Source organism: Anabrus simplex, chromosome 10 (assembly GCF_040414725.1).
Source record: "Anabrus simplex isolate iqAnaSimp1 chromosome 10, ASM4041472v1, whole genome shotgun sequence".
In the NCBI taxonomy this organism is placed as follows: Eukaryota; Metazoa; Arthropoda; class Insecta; order Orthoptera; family Tettigoniidae; genus Anabrus; species Anabrus simplex.
In genome coordinates this window covers 18,531,380-18,553,321 of record NC_090274.1, presented here as the reverse complement: position 1 = coordinate 18,553,321, position 21,942 = coordinate 18,531,380, and positions in this window count along the sequence as shown.

Sequence of the window (21,942 nt, the reverse complement as noted above, 5' to 3'; positions counted from 1 at the left end):
AGTTTGTGTGTTTCTGAAGGGTTTTATATTCTTGATAATGAATCATAGGGTCTAGTATGACTCAGCTATTACTTTCAGTATATGCGAATTGAAAGTAAGCTCGTGGTCGAATAAAACCTCGAGGTCTTTCATCTCGCAAACCGATCGTAAATCACTGTAAGTGTAGTGAACGAGAGTTTTCCTTCTGGTTCTGTTAACATTCCCTTATTTGGTTGTAAAAATAAGACATTTTGGGAGATGTTCAGGTGAACATCTGACAAGCCTACTTCTAGAGTTAGTAAATTATAATGTACTAAGTCTATGATCCACTCCTAATACTAGCCAAGCGACATCTACAGATACATTTTCATTTTAAAATCTGGTGGAGGTTCGAATACAGACGGCTTGGTAAGAAATCTAGATACCATAAAGATGGTGTTTAATAAATTGCTGATAATCGTAGAACGCAACAAAGCCTGTCTCAGATAACATAGAGACCCAGTTTCTCTCAGGCCAGCAATAAAGTGAAGGGACAAATGGGGTACGCACGTGCCGTGCCTTGCGCTGGTCGTTCGTCCATTGTTGTCCTTCTCCTAAGGCGGTCGCGTGGCGGGCGGTTGGCAGCCTTGCAGACAATGGCGGAGGACCGTGAGTAAGAGGAAGGAGAGGTGGGGAGAAAACAAGATGGTGGCGCAAAAAGAGGATATTATGTTTTACGGTACGAAATATCTAAAAGGAGAACGACACGTTTGTGAAGAAGGGGACGGTTCTTTGTGTCTGATCTCCGTAGCAATATTGGCTTTATTCTTGAAGTGATCCTGTGTTGTGGTAACCTGGTAAAGTTTATTCAGCATACTTATGAAGGACGTCATAAATACAGCCTATAAACACTTAGGTTTTTTAAAGAGAAGTATTAGCGAATTCAAAAATATCAGAGTCATTATATAAGTAGTTAGACCAGTAATAGAATATACATCCACATCCTGCAATCCATCATTTAATAAATGTATGTAATAGAAAATATTCAGGCTAAATTTCTAAGAAATCTATATTTTACTATCCAGTATTCGGCAGATAGTGGGTTCGAACCCCACTGTCGACAGCCCTGAAGATGGTTTCCCGTGGTTTCCCATTTTCACACCAGGAAAATGCTGGGACTCTACCTTAATTAAGGCCACGGCCGCTTTCTTCCACTTCTGGCCCTTTCCTGTCCCATCGTCGCCGTAAGACCTATCTGTGTCGTGCGACATAAAGCAACCAGCAAAAAGAAAATGTCTATATTTATGTCCTGTAAACTAGTGTAAGGTATGTGGCATATAAATATTTTACAATTTCGTTGTTGATGTCGATGAATTGCTTATTGAATTGAATTTACTTATAATTTACATGCCATTGGGCGTATTCATATAATGATACAGGTTTATGAACACGCTACCTAACGAAATGTTTAGGGCCTATAATATAAAATTGAACATTAAACTCAATAAATCCAGTACAATTAAAAAAACTTTATATAATAAGCAAGGAAATAAAACATTAAGCCATTTATTATTTTAGACTACAGCAAAAGCAGTAAAAAATATTCTCTAAGAAAAAAAAACCGAATTTTTGATTGTTAGGCATAAGAATGCGTGATCTCAGCCCCTTGTGTACTCCTCCAGGAAGAAGGACTGCTTTAGTTGAGTACAGTTAGTGTTATTTGCGAAACGGTGAAGATAGAAGACGTTAAATATACGTGGTGCAGTGCAAACAAAGGATTTGTTAAATTTAGTGGTACGATGGAGGGGAATGTGAAGGGTATCTCTGTTACGTACTGACTCCAAAGGTTTAAATGATTTATAAAGATAGGATGGGATTTTCAGTATGAACATTTTGTGCGTAGAAACTGCTACGGAGATTTCACGACGTTCGTAGAATTTCAACCATTGCAGCTGTAATAGAGGGTTACGTATTTATCACACCCGGCATTTGTCACGTAATGAACATATGCGTTTTGTGTCTGTAGTTTTATGCATTTAAAGATAAAAATTTCATTGTTCCGTATTGAAAGTATTAACGTTAAAATTGAATAATTGAAAAAGAGGTTCAACCTATTCAATACATAAGAGAAAGAAATGTAGTGATTACATTCTTATTTAATAGTAATTAGAATTGGGACCGGTTTCGACCAAAGTCCAGGTCATCGTCAGCCGATCAAAACATAAAAAAACATGAAAAACAATGCATATGAAAAAGAAAAAGATTAAGTGAACTCTGGATCGGTATGAGAGGCAATATAAAATGATGATGGGGGTAGAAACTGTGAGTCACTTAAAAGAAAAAAAGTGCGTAATTTTATGAACGGTGGTACGACACACGCAATGATAGGTAAAGTCTTACAATGTTTATGAACAGCGGAAAACGGTGAAATGGGTCAGTTTTTACACACCGTCAGGCACAAAGCCACAACACTATCGAACAACATATGAAGAACTATCAATATGTTGAAGTCGAAGACGAATAGATTTATAGAAGCAAACTGCCAGTTCCCGGTGATCAGCGCGGCACACTCAAGGTCATGCGCTGTAGTCTCGAACGCCAAAGTAAAATGGAGAGTATCCTGAAGATCCAGTATTTGCCTCGGTTGCGGGAAATTAACTACGTATATATAGATACATACAACGCAATTCAGTATAATTGAATGAGTAATTGTGTTCAAAGTTTCAGATAAGTCATTGTGTACGATTGAAGCATAGTCAATGATCGGGAATATAAGACTTTGAACGAGTAATTTTCACATGAAAGGTGGTGAACATGAGCCGTTACCTTTCAAACTATGCATTGATGACAACTTTTCGGATCACCTTTAACCCTTTACTGCATGAATTATTTTTCGTTTTCGTTTGGTGAAGAAAATTTCAAGCTTCAATGTTCAACTAACGTTCAGTGTTTTAGATTTACCAGCAATTCTTAACTGGGGCTAATAGCCTAACACTCGTATGTGATGTAGATTACCATAACGGGGTATATATACGATTTTTCACGATTTCACGAAAGATTTTAACATTCAAAGACCGAACATTACTGCCAACTGGCCATGGGTACGTATTACGGTGTTTAAAAACCGTAGCATGGAGACAGACGGTGATACGGTCGGGTACTGAGGCACGCAGTACTCGGATATTCTTCTGAGGATGATTGTACGTATTACTAGGTCGGTAATGTCTTTGACGTTGAGCCAGAGGTACTCCTGAAGCCTGTGGTAATGTGATGGAAAGAGCCCACGTAAAATAAACGGTGGTTGGTACGCGTGAATGTTGATGGGGTGGAAGGAGTACCTTTGGTTGTAGGGCTGTTTTGTCTTATGTTATGTAAGAAAACAAGGCATCACTAGTATATATGTTTAATTGACTGTACAGTTGAAGGTGTGCCGTAAAACTACCTCTGTGCACAATCTGTATCCATTTTTACAGGTGAAAAGTTATATGTTGCCTGAGGGCAACAGTATGCAGTAAAGGGTTAACGTACGATCAGACCAGGAAAAGGTTCTGTCGATTAAAAGAACATTTACAAGCCCAAAATACATACATAGGATTCTCAATGTTAAAGTCGATAGCCGAGAAGTACTTCACCAAATAGAGCTATATGTACCCTCTATAAGATATAATTTAACTTTCTTTATTAAAATTTCGAACACAGGTCATTATTTGAAGTCACCTTTGAACAGAATGTTGTCTGCTAAATAATAAAATGTCATATGTGGGCTAGACCGGCAGGTTACGGTCCGTAAATAAAATGTGTACCTATCCTTACAGTTTTACTTCGTACAGTAGTAGGCTGTTGTCATGCAATTTTCTTTTGGAATTTATATTTTAAATTGTTATGTTGGGTATTCAGCCAGAAGGCTGGTTTGATCCTCCACAGCTCCACCAACAGCTGTCATAATAGCCTAAGCGTCACTGAAGAGGCGTACTAGGGAAATGAGGAGTGAATTAGTTTACCGTTGCTTTCCTCACCGAGCCAGAAGTTGCTATTACATATCAGTCTGCCAAGCCCACTGAAATGCATGCACCAACCGACCATATGAGCGATATTTTCACACCATTCATAACAGGGACTGGCTGCATAAGGAATGGTATTACTAGCATCACTCATACCTCAGTCACTTTCATATCGTCAAAGCCAAGGATGAGACTGAGACAGATCAATGAAAGTAACATTTTTTTTTTTTTCGCTAGTTGCTTTACGTCGCACCGACACAGATAGGTCTTATGGCGACGATGGGACAGGGAAGGGCTAGGAGTGGGAAGGAAGCGGCCGTGGCCTTAATTAAGGAACAGCCCCAGTATTTGCCTGGTGCGAAAATGGGAAACCACGGAAAATCATTTTCAGGGCTGCCGACAGTAGGATACGAACCTACTATCTCCAGAATACTGGATACTGGTCGCACGTAAGCGACTGCAGCTGTCGAGCTCGGTGAAAGTAACATTAACCGATCAAAATGAAATACGCTCTTACCACTATAAATAATTCATAAATAAACTTTTAGTTATTTAGAATACAATATAGTAAATTGTAATATGTGTTTATAGCATTGAAATTATCTGTAAGCTGGCAGGAATAGAATATATTAAGAAATAATTCTTTGTAAATTTCGTGGAATAATTTTAAGAGTAATGTATGTCAAGGTAATTTAATAAAATACTTACCACAGTATTTTGTGACATGTAGCCTACACTGATGCGGCTCGCCAGATACAGATCTTTTGATTTGACTCCCGTAGGCGACTTGCGCATCGTGATGAGGATGAAATGATGATGAAGGCGGCACATACACCCAGCCCTCGTGTCAGCGAAATTAATCAATGATGGTTAAAATTCGCGACCCTACCGGGTATCGAACCCGGGACCCCTATGACCAAAGACCAGCACGCTAACCATTTAGCCATGGAGCCGGACCCTGGACGGATGAACAGAAGAAACACCATCGCGCCCAGATGAAGGAGTGCAGGAAGAAGAGACAAAGAAAAAAAAAAGAAATCGTAGCGTGATCCTAAGGGGTCAATTCGCAAATTAATAATAATAATAATAATAATAATAATAATAATAATAATAATAATAATATAACGTAGCTTGTATTGAGATAGGGCTGGCTCGCTCAGATAAGCGAACTCAAGCGGTGCGTGTCTTAATGCATTCACGAGGGCTTACCGGGGTCCTCGTCGTCTGGAAACGCAATTTTCATTAATTTGTCGAGAATGACGCATGCTGGTCGTGTGCAAGACACGTGTCCTGGTATTTGTTCCCTATCTCACTGAGCCTCGGCTTGGCTTGGCTTGGCTTCGCTTGCTCTTCCAACTCATTTGCACATTCGTCTCTTTCACTCCATTTGCTGCACACTCACTTTCGTACCCTTCTCTTACTTGCTTGTTGATCTCCATTTCTGACACAAAACTGGGCAAATTATTTTCTTTGCTTGTTGCCCCCAGCATCCAGTCGTAAATAAATAGAATACTTTCAACGCTGTATTGGATCGGGCGATCTCACAAATCTCTAGGAGTCCATCTGCAATGTGTCACTAATCACTAAAGCAATGGTTGGCAAGGAGATTTACTTGTTAATGTTGAGCACGTTTCTTAGCAGGCAAAGTAGGAGTCTCCATGCTAAGAAATTTCCTCAATTGTGCCGAAAATTAAAGGACTAAAGGGCCCTCTATCAAACTAAAAAATTCTAAAATAAATTCTGACCTAAATGCAGTTTTGGAAAAACAGCCTAAAATCGCTTGGTTATTTTTTATTCAAATCCTAGCCAAATGAATTTCTTTACACAATTCTTTCTCTAATGTGTTCCTTGGTTCAATACCCTCAGGCGTTTTTTTATTTTAAAAAATAATGTCCACACGGAATGTAGTTATAAGGGCTTACGTGAGAGTCTGTATTGACTCGCATTAGTGCTCGTAGTGGTGCTTAAGTGAAACAATGCATTGACTCACATTAGCGCTCGTAGTGCTGCCTAAGTGAAACAGTACATTGACTCACATTAGTGCTCGTAGTGGTGCTTAAGTGAAACAATGCCTCACATTAGCGCTCGTAGTAGTGCTTAAGAGAAAGTCTGCATTGACTCACATTAACGCTCGTAGTAGTGCTTAAGAGAAACAATGCACTGACTCACATTAGCGCTCGTAGTAGTGCTTAAGTGAAACAATGCATTGACTCACATTAGCGCTCGTAGCAGTGCTTAAGAGAAACTCTGCATTGACTCACATTAGCGCTCGTAGTAGTGCTTAAGACAAACTCTGCATTGACTCACATTAGCGCCCGTACTATTGCTTAAGAGAAACTCTGCATTGACTCACATTAGCGCTCGTAGCAGTGCTTAAGAGAAACTCTGCATTGACTCACATTAGCGCTCGTAGTGGTAGAAAAATTCAAACTGCTAATAACGATGATTAAGGAAAGGATTTTAATTTTTAGGAATAAATAAATAATGTATTCTCATACTTCATTATATTTTATTTGCCTAAAATTCGTAGCTCATATCCCTGAGATATTTTCAACATTGAGTTGCTTGTCTGAAGGACTAGAACTGTGGACTGTTGTGTAATTTACTTGTTAGCTTTCACTCCATGTTGAAAACTAGCTTCTTTATGCAGATATAGAAAACTATTGTCGTTTTCAAAGTTATTCACCCTTTGCCATCCTTATAACATTCCATTCTGATCACTTATGAACTCACCTCTGGGTCAAACGAATTTTGTCACAAAATTTGATGTTATTGGACAACATCAGGTTATGCAACATAATATATAATAATATTTTGCTAAAAATGGGAACCTTTCCTGCTAAGATGAAGTTAACTCGAGTTAGTCCGTTGCACAAATGGGCGGACAGGTCAGTAATTTCTTCCACAGTAGCAAACTTCCTATCAGCATGTCTTCGAACACCTGGGATATTGACGATTATAAACTTATTGGTGTTTACTCATATGGTCACAGGGGGCCAAATTTGAGATTTCAAAGTTTAAGAAGGGCATTCATAAATTCGGTTACGATTTGTTTTTAAATAAATTAAGTTATTATGGTTCTTCAACCGTAATCAAATTATTTGCATCATATCTCTCTTGATAGGCAACAATTTGTGTCTTATAATGGATTGACATGTTATAACGCTCGATCTTGTGTCCCATATGATTCAAATCTTGGACCACAGCTCTTCTTATTTCTTATTAATGATCCTCTTAAATGGGCAGAGTAACCAAAAGTATTGTCATTCGCAGCGATGTAAAATATTCGAAACAATTCGGTCACTGGAGGACTATAAATTTCTTCAGCAATATCATATCACATTAACATTTTTAACATAAACAAGTGTCATGTTTAAAATAAGATTAGTCACTTGCATAATATTTTGAATTGCATTATTATTATTATTATTATTATTATTATTATTATTATTATTATTATTATTATTATTATTATTATTAATATTAACTTGTCATTAGTGAATTCTGTGAAGGATCTAGGTGCGCATTTTACGATACATTGACCGCTCAGAAACGAAGTAGTTGCAATACTTAAGGAGCGTTACGATTTCTTAAGAGATGCACACGTGACTTCACTAATCCCGAGCCGATAAAGTTATTATACAATTATACAGCTGCTTTGTAAGAAGTTCGGGATAAGGATCGCTTATTTTGAATTCCAGGCATAAAATGTATGAAAAAAAAGTTGAAATAGTGCAAAACAAATGTCTAATAACTATTAATCACCCTACATTTGATTCATGTGACAACTTAATGAAACAGCTTGTCTATACATTTTTGGCAGAATGACGAGTAATCACAGCTCTTCTATTTACTGTAACTATAAATGTACATTACTTACGTCTTTTCAAAATATATTTATTTATTTTTTCTTTCTTTCTTTCTTTCTTAATCTCTTTACCCTCCAGGGTTGGTTCTTCCCTCGGCCTCAGTGATTTTGCCTTCAACATTGAAAATAGTCCGCCTCTGTGGTATAGTGGTTAGTGTGATTAGCTGCCACCCCTGGAGGCCCGGGTTCGATTCCCGGCTCTGCCACGAAATTTGAAAAGTGGTACGAGGGCTGGAACGGGGTTCACTCAGCCTCGGGAGGTCAACTGAGTAGAAGTGGGTTCGATTGCCACCTCAGCCATCCTGGAAGTGGTTTTCCGTGGTTTCCCACTTCTCCTCCAGGCAAATGCCGGGATGGTACCTAACTTAAGGCCACGGCCGCTTCCTTCCCTCTTCCTTGCCTTCCCCTTCCAATCTCCCCATCCCCCCGCAAGCCCCTCTTCAGCATAGCAGGTGAGGTCGCCCGTGTGAGGTACTGGTCGTCCTCCCCAGTTGTATCCCCCGACCCAGAGTCTGAAGCTCCAGGACACTGCCTTTGAGACGGTAGAGGTGGGATCCCTCGCTAAGTCCGAGGGAAAAACCAACCCTGGAGGGTAAACAGATAAAGAAAGAAAGAAAGAAAGAAAGAAAGAAAGAAAGAAAGAAAGAAAGAAAGAACATTGAAAATATCACTTGACAATACTTCGCCCTTATTTTAATTTTCGCTATAAAATATTGCTATACACTTTATATAGTCGTGGTTCGTGATACTTACATGGAAATTTGATCAACTCAAATTAAGATACACGTAAAAATTTGGAAGAAAATATTTTTTCTAACCTTTTGGTTTTTTCATATATAATTATTACGATCGGCTAGTTCCTTGAGTGAAGGTTAGGGAAGTGGCTTTTTCGATTCCCGCCGCGCCGGAGATTTTTTAATACGTGTTCCTCGTGTTATAGCGCGATAAAGCGGGTTATAGTTTATAGTAATGGAGAGGTTCTAATGGAAGTACTCGAAAATGGCTGACAAGTGTGGTGGGAACGCATTCTGGTCCTGCCAAGTGCACGCGACAGACGATGTGATGAATATTGTGTCTAAGAGAAACCTGATTTCTCGACCATTAATTACCACTGCTGCTTGTTCCAATAGAAGTGGAGCTGATTTTACAGCGCGCTAAATTAATAGTTCGTCCCGTCCATTCATCGCTGCAATAAAAATACTGCACACTTCCAGAATATTAATTGAGATTTGAGATCACTGGGAAAAGAGGAATGTGACATTCCATTTAACACTTTTTCCATCAATGAAGGTGAAGACAAAGCCATTGCCTCGCGACTCCCAGCCTCCAAAAGGAAGTATGTTTCTCGCTGGTTTATTTAGGTAAAACATCACGGGTGTGAACCCCCACATAGGCCTATTCCTTTGCCACCTGAGTTGTCGAATTCCATATTCCTGGCTGTTTTCTTTATTACCTTATTAAATCATTAACTCAGATTAAACGTAATCGACTCAGGCACCATCTGTATCTCTTACCATCCAAGTCATTCATTTTCCTGGTTACCTCCCTCTCTCCATTCACCTAACATCACCTCACATCACCTCACCCCCAGAGTCAGTTTACACTCACGACTTGATACATCAAGCTTATTTCTAATGTAGCCTTTATCTGCTCATTCCGAGGCCATTAACTCAACCTTTATCTCCGCATTCAGAGTCCCGATACTCAGCCTTTATTTCCGCATTCCCAGTCCCTTAATTTAGCCTTTATCCCGCATTCCGAGTCCTTTAACTCAGCCTTTATCCCCACTTTCCGATTCCCTTAATTGAGCCTTTATCTGCTTATTCCGAATCCCTTTACTCAGCCTTTGTCTCCGCATTCTGAGTTCCTTAATTCAGCCCTTATCTCTGCAATCTGAGTCCCTTAACTCATAAGTTATCTCCGCATTCCGAGTCCATTAAATCAGCCGTTATCTCCGCATTCCTCAGCCTTTATCTCCACATTCCGAGTTCCTTGGCTCAGCCTTTATCTCGGCATTCTGAGTTCCATAACTGAGCTTTTATCTCCGCATTCTGAGACACTTAACTCAGCCTTTATTTCCGCATTCTGACTCCCTTAATTTAGCCTTTATCTCCACATTCTGAGTCCCTTAATTTAGCCCTTATATCCGCATTCCGAGTCTCTTAACTCAGCCTTTATCTCTGCATTCTGAGTCCTTTAATTTAGCCCTTATATCCGCATTCCGAGTCCCTTAACTCAGCCTTTATCTCGGCATTCTGACTCCCTTAATTTAGCCTTTATCTCCGCATTCTGAGTCCTTTATCTCAGTCTTTATCTCCGAATTCTGAGTCCCTTAACTCAGCCTTTATCTCTGCATTCTGAGTCCCTTAATTTAGCCCTCATATCGACATTCCGAGTCCCTTAACTCAGGCTTTATCTCCGCATTCCGAATTCCTTAACTTAGCTTTTATTTCCCCATTCCGAGTCCCTTAATTTAGCCTTTATCTCCGCATTCCGAATCCATTAAATCAGCCTTTAATTCCGCATTCCGAGTTCCTTAACTCAGCCTTTATCTCCGCATTGTGAAACCCTTAACTCAGCCTTTACCTGCGCATTCCGAGTCCATTAAATCAGCCTTTAATTCCGCATTCCGTATTTCTTAACTCAGCCTTTATCTCCGCATTCTGAGTCCCTTAATTTAGCCTTAACTCCACATTCCGAGTTCCTTAACTCAGCCCATATCTCCGCATTCTGAGTCCCTTAATTTAGCCTTTATCTCCACATTCTGAGTCCAATAACTCAGACTTTATCTCGTATTCTGAGTCCCTTAATTTAGCCTTTATCTCCGAATTCTGAGTCACTTAACTCAGCCTTTATCTCCGCATTCCGAGTTCCTTTACTCAGACTTTATCTCCGTATTCGGAGTCCCTTAATTTAGCCTTTATCTCCGAATTCTGAGTCACTTAACTCAGCCTTTAATTCCGCATTCCGTATTTCTTAACTCAGCCTTTATCTCCGAATTTCGAGCCTCTTCTGCCACTGTTTCCACCTGTTTATTCTAGCAATCATTCTCGCTACTTTAATGCCAGTTACTTCCAACTTATCATTAAGATATCCCGAGGCCAACCTGTTTTCACTTCAGTACAGGAAAGTCGGTGTAAAATCCAGACCGATATTATGTTAACCTCTTATTTACAGAACAGTGTTGATCGCAACTACGAGCTTTGTTACACCTTCATTCCATTTCATTCTCAAATAATACACATCCTAAATACCTGATGTGATTGGCGTATTCCATTTTCATATTCCTTATTTTACACTGAATCCTTCCCTACAGAAATCACTTTAGTCTTAAAAATTATATAATTTTTGTATCACACTCACTGCAATTATTTCCAACGTCAAAGATTGCAATCCTCGCCCCTTTTCAGGTGTTTACATCCTAATAATAATGTGTGTGACAGAAGTTACTTGTAATCACTTGTTTGAAATTGAAATGGCGACTTTCTTTTCAATTTGGCATTTCCATGGCAACGCGTGTTCGAGGAGCAGCATTTATTCCCGGGTGCGTGAACCTCGATTACGACTTAACCGTGGTTATATTGATTTTCTGTTGCATCAAGCCCGGTTTTCAAATTTGTGACGTTTTACCGCCGTTAAAGCTTAACGATCATGAGCGAGCGGTTAAGCAGCTAACCGAGGCTTTAAGGCCTACGTACGCTACGTAATCTCACGAGTAAGTTGTATATTACGTGCATCTAAAGTGCCGTGATGTTATCGTATATTGACAATATCTTGAGGATGGTGAACAGAGTGAAAGAGACCGTGGCGTCCTTGTTACAGTTGATAGGTGACCAACTCGAGTTCCCAACTCAAAGAAATAGTCCTGTTTCGTCAAGAATCTAAGTTAATGGGCATTTCAGTTTCAAATACGCTCAAATGTGCCGTTCGCGTTCACCCATCCTTTTCCATATCGGCTGATACTGATAACTAACCTAAACTAACCTATGTATGTATGTTCAGTTCGTCAGCGATGCCGCTGGTGGGATCCTCAACAGCTCTGCCATCAGCTGTCATAGATGGCCTAGGCATCACTGAAGAGGCGTACGAGGGAAATGAGGAGTGAGGTAGTTTCCCGTTGCTTTCCTCACCGAGCCAAAGTTGCTATTACATATCAGTCTGCCAAGCCCACTGAAATGCATGCACCAACCGACCCTATGAGCAACATTTTCACACCATTCATAGCAGGGACTGGCTGCATAAGAATTGGCATTACTAGCATCGCTCATACCTCAGTCACTTTCATATTGTCAAAGCCAAGGATACCGAGCTCGATAGCTGCAGTCGCTTAAGTGCGCCCAGTATCCAGTAATCGGCAGATAATGGGTTCTAATCCCACTGTCGGCAGCCTTGAAGATGGTTTTCCGTGGTTTCCCATTTTCACACCAGGCAAATGCCGGGGCTATACCATAATTAAGGTCACGGCAGCTTCCTTCCAACTCCAAGGCCTTTCCTATCCCATCGTCGCCATAAGACCTATCTGTGTCAGTGCAACGTAAAGCAAATAGCAAAAAAAAAAAGCCAAGGATAAGACTATGACAGGTCAATGACAGTAACAAAATTGCTCTAGCCTATACTAGAAGACATAGTGCACTGTAAACACTAGGTCCTGCTAGCAAAAGCATTAAACTAACCTAACGAAACAAAATTAATTCATCCGAGGAATGAAGGGCTGTAATAAAAGATGTGATACAACTGACTACAGTAATGCTGACAAGGAGAAAATTATTATAAACTTTTTATACAAGTGTAAAATAATTTAAATAATTTTCGACCTAGAAATAAAAAGACAGCTGACGATTCCAGACAAAACTTAAACAACTGCGAACTGGATAAATTAGAGACACATGACTGTCAAAAATATCACTGCCTTCTGAATACTGCTTTGGATTACTTCCGAACGGAATTACAGCGAGAAAAACGAGTGTCAATAAACCGCGGTTTGGAAACCAAGGATTAGTAATGGTGCAACAGGTTCGTGACAATACCATGGTAAGAGTTTTACCACGGTTTTGCACCGAAGATGGTGCACCCGGGCATTAGTTCGGACGTCATCTTAGGAAAGTAGACCACGGTATCGTTTACAATGATATGACGTGTATTTTCAAACTAAGTTAAATTTTAAAATTATCGCCTTAGTAATGTTACAAAATTAATGATTTAAGAACCCTCTCCCCTCGCGTATTGGAGACAGCTGTCAACTGGCAATTCAAATGTCTGTCACAATCAAATGTTCAATAGGACTTCATTAGTTGCCAGGCGCACTTCATTCCGTTTAAAGAAAGAGAACTATTGACTCATACTTTTAACTTCACTTGCCGTCTGTAAGCTGTGACAGTTCAGCAGTTTGACAACTCAACAACTCCGAGTTTAATACGAGCAAGAAAACACCGCTCTAAGCATTTTCTGACGTCAAGTAGGAGGGGAGAGAATCGGGGTGAGTGAGGATATATTTCATTCATATTACTAGTGTAATTCCGTGTAGATTGCCTTGAGCTAATGTTGCTGAGGAGAAACGGCAGTAAAGGGGATGGGGGAAGAGTTGGAAGGATACATTATTATTATTACTATTATTATTATTATTATTATTATTATTATTATTATTATTATTATTATTATTATTATTAATCGATACGGCCACCTGTGGGCCACGTTTACACAATCTTCCTTCTGTCACGCAGACTGATACCCTTCTCTTTACACTCTCGCCAAAGATTCTTGAGTCTTTGACTTCTTCTTGCTCGTTCTTCCACCGAGATGTTCCGTGGCTTCGCATGTTGCTCTTCAGACGCATCCCTCAATCCCGCAACCTTCTTCCTAAAGGATGTCCTTTCTTTTATATCCTCCTCCTTGATACCCATTTCTGCCAAGTCATTGTGCACGTGTGTAAGCCATCCCGGTTGTTTTTTCCACCTTTCCTGCAGAAGAAGTATCCTGTTGGTCAATCTCTCAGGGTTCATTCTTTTGATATGTCCATAAAACGTCAGTCTCCTTTTTCTCATCACAGTCGTGATTCTTTCTACTGTCTTGTAGAGCTCCAAATTCGATCTTAAGCGGAATGTGTTTGGGTCACTCGTCGACTTTCTAGGGCCTAAGATTTTTTGCAAGAATCTTCTTTCTCTTTTTTCAAGGACTGGGTCAGCCATCCTCGTCAAGGTTTCTGCTCCATAAAGGCACTCTGTTCTAACCACTGTGCAGTAATGTTTTAACTTGGCCTGAATTGAGAGAGACTTGGACTTATAGGTGTCATGACATAGTCTGAATGCCAGCTCCATCCTTCTCACCCTCTCCTTTAATCCCTCCTTTTCATCTCCATTGGGGGTGAGTATTTCTCCCAGGTATTTAAATTTTTGCACACGCTGGATATCCCCATACAATGTAACAAGTCTATCCGTGTCGCCTTTTTTTTATAGAATCCATGAATGCTGTTTTCTCGAAAGAGATTCTTAACCCTGTTTTGACTGCAACATTTTGTAGTTCTTCGACTTGTTTCTTGGCTGTTTGACGGTTGTCTGTAATAAGAACGACATCGTCTGCGAAGGCAAGGCAATCCAACATCATCGCATTTTTTCCACAACCTATCTTTACCCCATTCTTCATTCCATTTTCAGTCATTCTCAGCCTCCATTCCCTAATAACTTTTTCTAAAATGCAATTAAAGAGTAGTGGAGAAAGGCTGTCTCCTTGCCTCAAACCCGTTTTTATCTCAAATGGATTTGAGAGTTCGCCCATAAATTTGACTTGAGAAAAAGTGTTGGTAAGAGATTGCCGAATTATGGCCAGAGATTTCTCATCCACTCCAAACTCCTGCAGAACGTTCATTATTATTATTATTATTATTATTATTATTATTATTATTATTATTATTATTATTATTATTATTATTAAGGGCATTGTCTAAGAACAACTTGAGTTTGCAAACGAAACCGTCCTTATATGATGCTGTCTTTAGGCCAACTTTGCAATAGGGGCGTGAAATCCTTTCTAGATATTGCTTCTACTATATATATATTTCGGTTTGAGCACCCGATAAGGTAAAGTCTCTTGACACAGGTGCCGATCTTCAAATGCTGCCTTTTTTTTTTATCGATGTTCGAATATAGCTCAGTTACATCAGAAGTATCCTCTACATGACAGAGTTGAGTGGTAACACACTTCAGGAAGGATATTGCTGATCGCATTCTACGTTCTTACATATAGTACTCAGTACGTAAGGCTAGACACTAAAAAGCAAATATCGCCGCCCAATTCTCTTTGTCTAATGACTCAGCACTACTGTCAACTTGACTAATTATATATTGAAATCACGAGACATAACCATCAAGAAACTAACCTGAATGTCGGTATCAATAAAGGAGGTTCCCTTACCCAAATGAATGATCAGTCAAGATATTCATAATTAAGTCTCTTTTCAAGCTCAATGAGGAATTAAGGAAATAAACTCTCTCTCTCTCCCTCACCTCATATAATGTTATACATGGTGAACCAAAACTCGACGGTAAAAATTCAGGAATGGATTCCTCACATAGAGAGAATAAAAACAGTTTATGACAACATGGGTCCGGTGACGTAGACTTACAGATTTATTCAAACGTTTGTACATTAACACCGTACGTCTGTAACGGTAGCTGAAACACTTTGAGCATGTATCAGAGGAAATGTTCAAAGTGACGACCTTCAGCCTGAATACAAGCCTCCGCTCGTCGTCGTATGGAGTTAAGCACGCGATCAAAAATGCCTGGTGTAGTGCGTACTGCCTGAGAGTTTATCACAATTCGCTCATATAAAGTTGCTTCGGTAGCTGTTCCTAGATACTCTCTAAGGCGTATGTCACGATGATGTCTGTTTGTACGTAGACTTTTTCTCTTTTGTTTTTTTTTGCTAGGGGCTTTACGTCGCACCGACACAGATAGGTCTTATGGCGACGATGGGATAGGAAAGGCCTAGGAGTTGGAAGGAAGCGCCGTGGCCTTAATTAAGGTACAGCCCCAGCATGCCTGGTGTGAAAATGGGAAACCACGGAAAACCATCTTCAGGGCTGCCGATAGTGGGATTCGAACCTACTATCTCCCGGATGCAAGCTCACAGCCGCGCGCCTCTACTTTTTTCTTTTAGCAGCATGTAAGTTATGAGGAACGCTCTGCCATCTGTTGAATATATTTGGAAGCTGGGAAAGGTTAGAGAATCAAAGAGTATATAGCAGGGAATAGCATTCTTCCGTGATCAGAGGAAGTGTGTACTCTCTGACTTGACAGGTAGTAATCAAACATGGCTGCACGCAATGGCATTACTAAGGATGAAAATGAGATATCAGAATATGAATGAAAGTGTTGGTCGCTTAGCTACCTGCGGGTTAGGGTAAGTCTTCGCCTGCAATTATTGGAGTGATCATTGAATGATTTGATTTTATGATTACTCAAAGTTGGCTGAAATTAGAGACCTATCAATGTCTCATGATTCACCAGCAGGTAATTCCGGAGAGAGTAAAACAGAAATGAAGCAAAGTGGACGGACGAATTTGCCAGAGCTGTTTTTAGTAAACTCTTTTAATACGTAGATTATTATTATTATTGTCCGCCTCTGTGGTGTAGTGGTCAGTGTTATTAGCTGCCACCCCCGGAGGCCCGGGTTCGATTCCCGGCTCTACCACGAAATTTGAAAAGTGGTACGAGGGCTGGAACGGGGTCCACTCAGCCTCGGGAGGTCAACTGAGTAGAGATGGGTTCGATTCCCACCTCAGCCATCCCTGGAAGTGGTTTTCCGTGGTATCCCACTTCTCCAGGCAAATCTAACATGTCTACATGCAATGCCACGCCACTTCCTTGTCTATCCCTTCCAATCTTCCCATCCCCCACCAAGGCCCAAAGGTGAGGCCGCCTGGGGGAGGTACTGGTCATCCTCCCCAGTTGTATCCCCGACCCAATGTCTCACGCTCCAGGACACTGCCCTTGAGGCGGTAGAGGTGGGATACCTCGCTGAGTCCCAGGGAAAAACCAACCCTGGAGGGTAAACAGATTAAGTAAGTAAAAGTAAGTATTATTATTATTATTATTATTATTATTATTATTATTATTATTATTATTATTATTATTATTATTATTATTATTTAACTGCATTCATGTTTATATAAAATAATATTAATTGCAATTTCGTCTTATCAAGTTTGAAGACGAAGGGCGCAAACTTATTTGGGCCCAGAGTCGTTGCAGTAGAAAAATTCGGCCCTGGTCACGGGTATAGCGAGAGGATTATTAACAGCTTGGTTTTATTAAGGAATGTAAACTTTTAAAATGATCATTAGAAGTGGGGATCAATTAGAAAGAGAAGTACGAGATTGAAATGATTGTTTACTCACTTGAATGTAATATATTTCAGTGTGAGTCCCTCCCCGTGAGAACTGCGCTCTGCAGACTCTGTGTTACAAGTGGTCTCTTGAGCCAGTACATATGTTACCAAACGTGGGAACAGCGTAGCGGGTCCGAACCCACAGCGATCGATACTGGAAGCATACACGGCACTTGACGATCAGCACTTCTTGACTTTACTGACGTAGAGTACTTAGCTCACGACTCTGAGAGTACAGTTGAGAAACTTTTCGTTTGCTACTATTTTGGACTCCACGTATGAGCTTCTCTCGACCGATATGTTGCTGAACGGTAAATCTCCTATCTCCTGCCACTTTCACTTCACGTATTTTGCAGAAAAGAATAATTTCAGCATCGGTGGTAAAACTATCCTCGCCGAATTCCGAAATTATTTGTTTGAAATGAACAGCCCTAAATGGCTTTAACTTCGGCATTTGAAATACACTCGAAAAATAATCGCGGGCCGATAACACAAATCTACTTAACACACGTGTGGTTGTACTGAAGTACTTAACCAGACTGGCATTACTGGGCCTACTGTTGTCTGTCTTCCTGCTCCCTTCGATTTCAACATCGCTAACGGATTAGCTACAAGTGCAGGTGCGTCTCCTGGAATGAGGATATTCCAAGAAATGAGGGTTGAACAAAGTTGTGAAGATTATTATGTCTTCGTATTCATCCTCACTTTCAGTTCCCTTAATATCCAGTATACCGAGCTCGATAGCTGCAGTCGCTTAAGTGCGGCCAGTATCCAGTATTCGGGAGATAGTAGGTTCGAATCCCACTGTCGGCAGCCCTGAAGATGGTTTTCCGTGGTTTCCCATTTTCACACCAGGCAAATGCTGGGGCTGTACCTTAATTAAGGCCACGGCCGCTTCCTTCCCACTAATAGACCTTCCCTGGCCCATCGTCGCCATAAGACCTATCTGTGTCGGTGCGACGTAAAGCAACTAGCAAAAAAAAAAAAAAAAACCGTAAAATGACATAATAATAGCGCGAAAAGAAAAATGACGGAAAAAAGAATAAATATGCATTTCTGTAATATAGGGGTCATGAACAGGATTTGTATATAAGTTAGCAATGTCTTTGGTGAACCATTTAAGATGTGACAGGGGTCGATGACCTTCGATGTTAGGTCCCTTAAAACACCAAACAACATCATCATCATCATCATCATTTAAAAGATGACATGTCATCAGAATCCGGGTCCTGTTTATAATCAACACTCTAGCACCTCATTCCCACACTTTACAGACCGTACCGATTTTCATTAAATTATGTTCACCCATTTTCTCGTGGTTTGGCGTTGATGTGGACTTAGCAACAAAAATCGAAATTCATGAATATCTATTATCATAGCCGGTACGGTAATAATGTATAAGACATAATTGATCAGACATTTTGTTATATATAACTTTAGTTATGTAGTATTTTCTGTAAGGTCCATTAATAACGGAGATATTTGAGAATTAAATTTTAGGCCTTCCCTAAACTACCATTTCACTCAACGTGAATAAAATTAGTTATAGCCTAGATTGTAGTGCATCATTCCCCGACTTTACATCATCATCATCATCATCTGTTTACCCTCCAGGTTCGGTTTTTCCCTCGGACTTAGCGAGGGATCCCACCTCTACCGCCGCAAGGGCAGTGTCCTGGAGCTTCAGACTCTTGGTCGGGGGATACAACTGGGGAGTATGACCAGTACCTCGCCCAGGCGGCCTCACCTGCTATGCTGAACAGGGGCCTTGTGGAGGGATGGGAAGATTGGAAGGGATAGGCAAGGAAGAGGGAAAGAAGCGGCCGTGGCCTTAAGTTAGGTACCATCCCGGCATTCGCCTGGAGGAGAAGTGGGAAACCACGGAAAACCACTTCCAGGATGGCTGAGGTGGGAATCGAACCCACCTCTACTCAGTTGACCTCCCGAGGCTGAGTGGACCCCGTTCCAGCCCTCGTACCACTTTTCAAATTTCGTGGCAGAGCCGGGAATCGAACCCGGGCCTCCGGGGGTGGCAGCTAATCACGCTAACCACTACACCACGGAGGCGGCGCCCCCGACTTTACATACCGATTTTTATTAAATTCTCTTCAGCCATTTGCTCGTGATGTCCGTGCATACATACAGGCAGAAATGATAGAAAATTAAACAAGTGTATTTCCTTGTTACTATGGACGCGACAGATACAGAAATAGCATTTTTTTAAGATTCTGAGCAATGAACAGACAAAAGTTTATTTTATATATATATATGTGTGTGTGTGAAGGAAATACACACTCTGTGCCACATTTCTCTGGCATCAACAGCTAGGCCGTACAATTGGTAGTAGGGATAATAACTCAAACTTCTTGTAACAAACATATATGAGAAATATTATTTGAACTTTCTCAATTAGATCGAGATACTTCAAGGTGGACGGGTTCCAGACAATGGAGACATATTCTAGTCTTGATCTTACAAGATCATTATTCTATATTATCAAGGTCCTATAAGAAAAACTTAACGAATTCCTGATAACAAATCCCATCCAGTTGTGAGCTCTGCTGACAGTATTTTCTATATGAGTTTTAAAATTTAGGCCGCAGGTAAATGTAACTCCTGGATTACTTCACTAAATATGCGTAGTGGTTTGCCCTCGATTTCCTATTGATAGTAGATGCTAGATTTTCGTCAAGTGAAACTTTTTGTTTTAAATTTATCAATATTGAAAGGTAAGTTATTGTCTTTGGTCCACTTATTTAATTAGTTCAAGTCCATTTGAAGTTTGAGGCAGTCATAATAAGTTCAGGTTGATTTAAATAACTTTACGCCGTCCGCAAACATTAACATTTCGGAAAATTTTACTTTTTCGTGTAGGTCAATCAAAAATAATGAAAATAACAATGATCCCAAATTCGATCCTGGTCTTTAACTTGAGTTGCGTTTCCAGCTTTTCATATTGATGTTTCTTTAGTATGTTTCCATTAGTCAGGAGATGTACTGGTTCGGGGGAAGTTTATAAGATCCCGCAGACTTCTTTGACTTAAGGTTTTTGCTGCCTGACCCAACGATATTCCGTTATTTTAGTAATGTCCAAAGAATTTAGAAATTAAATACATTCAGAAGCATCAGTGTTAATTTCAACACTGAAGCTCAGCTTGTAGAATTCCAGCAAGATATAGCAGATATCTTGGATTCAGGTCAGATGGACTGTATCGCGACTGACCTGTCTAAAGCATTTCATAGGGTGGATCATGGGAGACTACTGATAAAAATCAGTGCAATTGGACTAGACAAAAGAGTGACTGAATGGGTTGCTATATTTCTAGAAAATAGATCTCAGAGAATTAGAGTAGGCGACGCGTTATCTGACCCTGTAATAATTAAGAGGGGAATTCCTCAAGGCAGTATTATTGGACCTTATGTTTTCTTATATATATAATGATATGAGTAAAAAAGTGGAATCAGAGATAAGGTTTTTTTCAGATGATGTTATTCTCTATAGAGTAATAAATAAGTTACAAGATTGTGAGCAACTGCAAAATGACCTCGACAATGTTGTGAGATGGACAGTAAGCAATGGTATGTTGATAAACGGGGTTAAAAGTCAGGTTGTGAATTTCACAAATAGGAAAAGTCCTCTCAGTTTTAATTACTGCGTTGATGGGGTGAAATTTCCTCATGGGGACCACTGTAAGCATCTAGGTGTTAATATAAGGAAAGGGCTTCATTAGGCTAATCACACAAATGGGATTGTAAATAAAGGGTACATATCTCTGCACATGGTTATGAGGGTATTTAGGGGTTGTAGTAAAGATGTGAAGGAGAGGGCATATAAGTATCTGGCTAGACCCCAACTAGAGTATGGTTCCAGTGTATGAGACCCTCAGCAGGATTACTTGATTCAAGAACTGGAAAAAAATCTAAAGAAAAGCAGCTCGATTTGTTCTGGGTGATTTCCGACACAAGAGTACCGCTACAAAAATGTTGCAATGTTTGGGCTGGGAAGACTTGAGAGAAAGGAGACGAGTTGCTCGACTAAGTGGTATGTTCCGAGCCGTCAGCGGAGAGATGGCGTGGAATGATATTAGTAGACGAATACGTTTGAGTGGTGTCTTTAAAAGTAGGAAAGATGACAATATGAAGATAAAGTTGGAATTCAAGAGAACAAATTGTGGCAAATATTCATTTATAGGAAGGGGAGTTAGGGATTGGAACAACTTACCAAGGAAGATGTTCAATGAATATCCAATTTCTTTGAAATCATTTAAGAAAATGCTAGGAAAACAACATTAGGGAATCTGTCACCTGGGCGACTGCCCTAAATGCTGATCATTATTGATTGATTGATTAATTATTGTAGTCGGGGATAGTGTGCTAGTATACCGACTGAAAATAGTCAGCACAGCAATTGGCTATATTTATTTATATTAATAATTATTTATTATTCTTTTAAGATTTGTTTTACGTTGCACCGACACGGTTGCGTCTTATGGTGACGGTGGGATAGGAAAGGGCTAAGCATGGGAAGGAAGCGGCCGTGGTCTTAATTAAGGTACAGCCCCAGCATTTGCCTGGTGTGAAAATGGGAAACCACGGATAACCATCTTCAGGGCTGCCGACAGTGGGGTTCGAATCCACGATCTCGCGAATGCAAGCTCACAGCTGTGCGCCCCTAACCGCACAGCCAACTCGCTCGGTATATCCTAAGATTTACAATGCTCTTTTCCATTG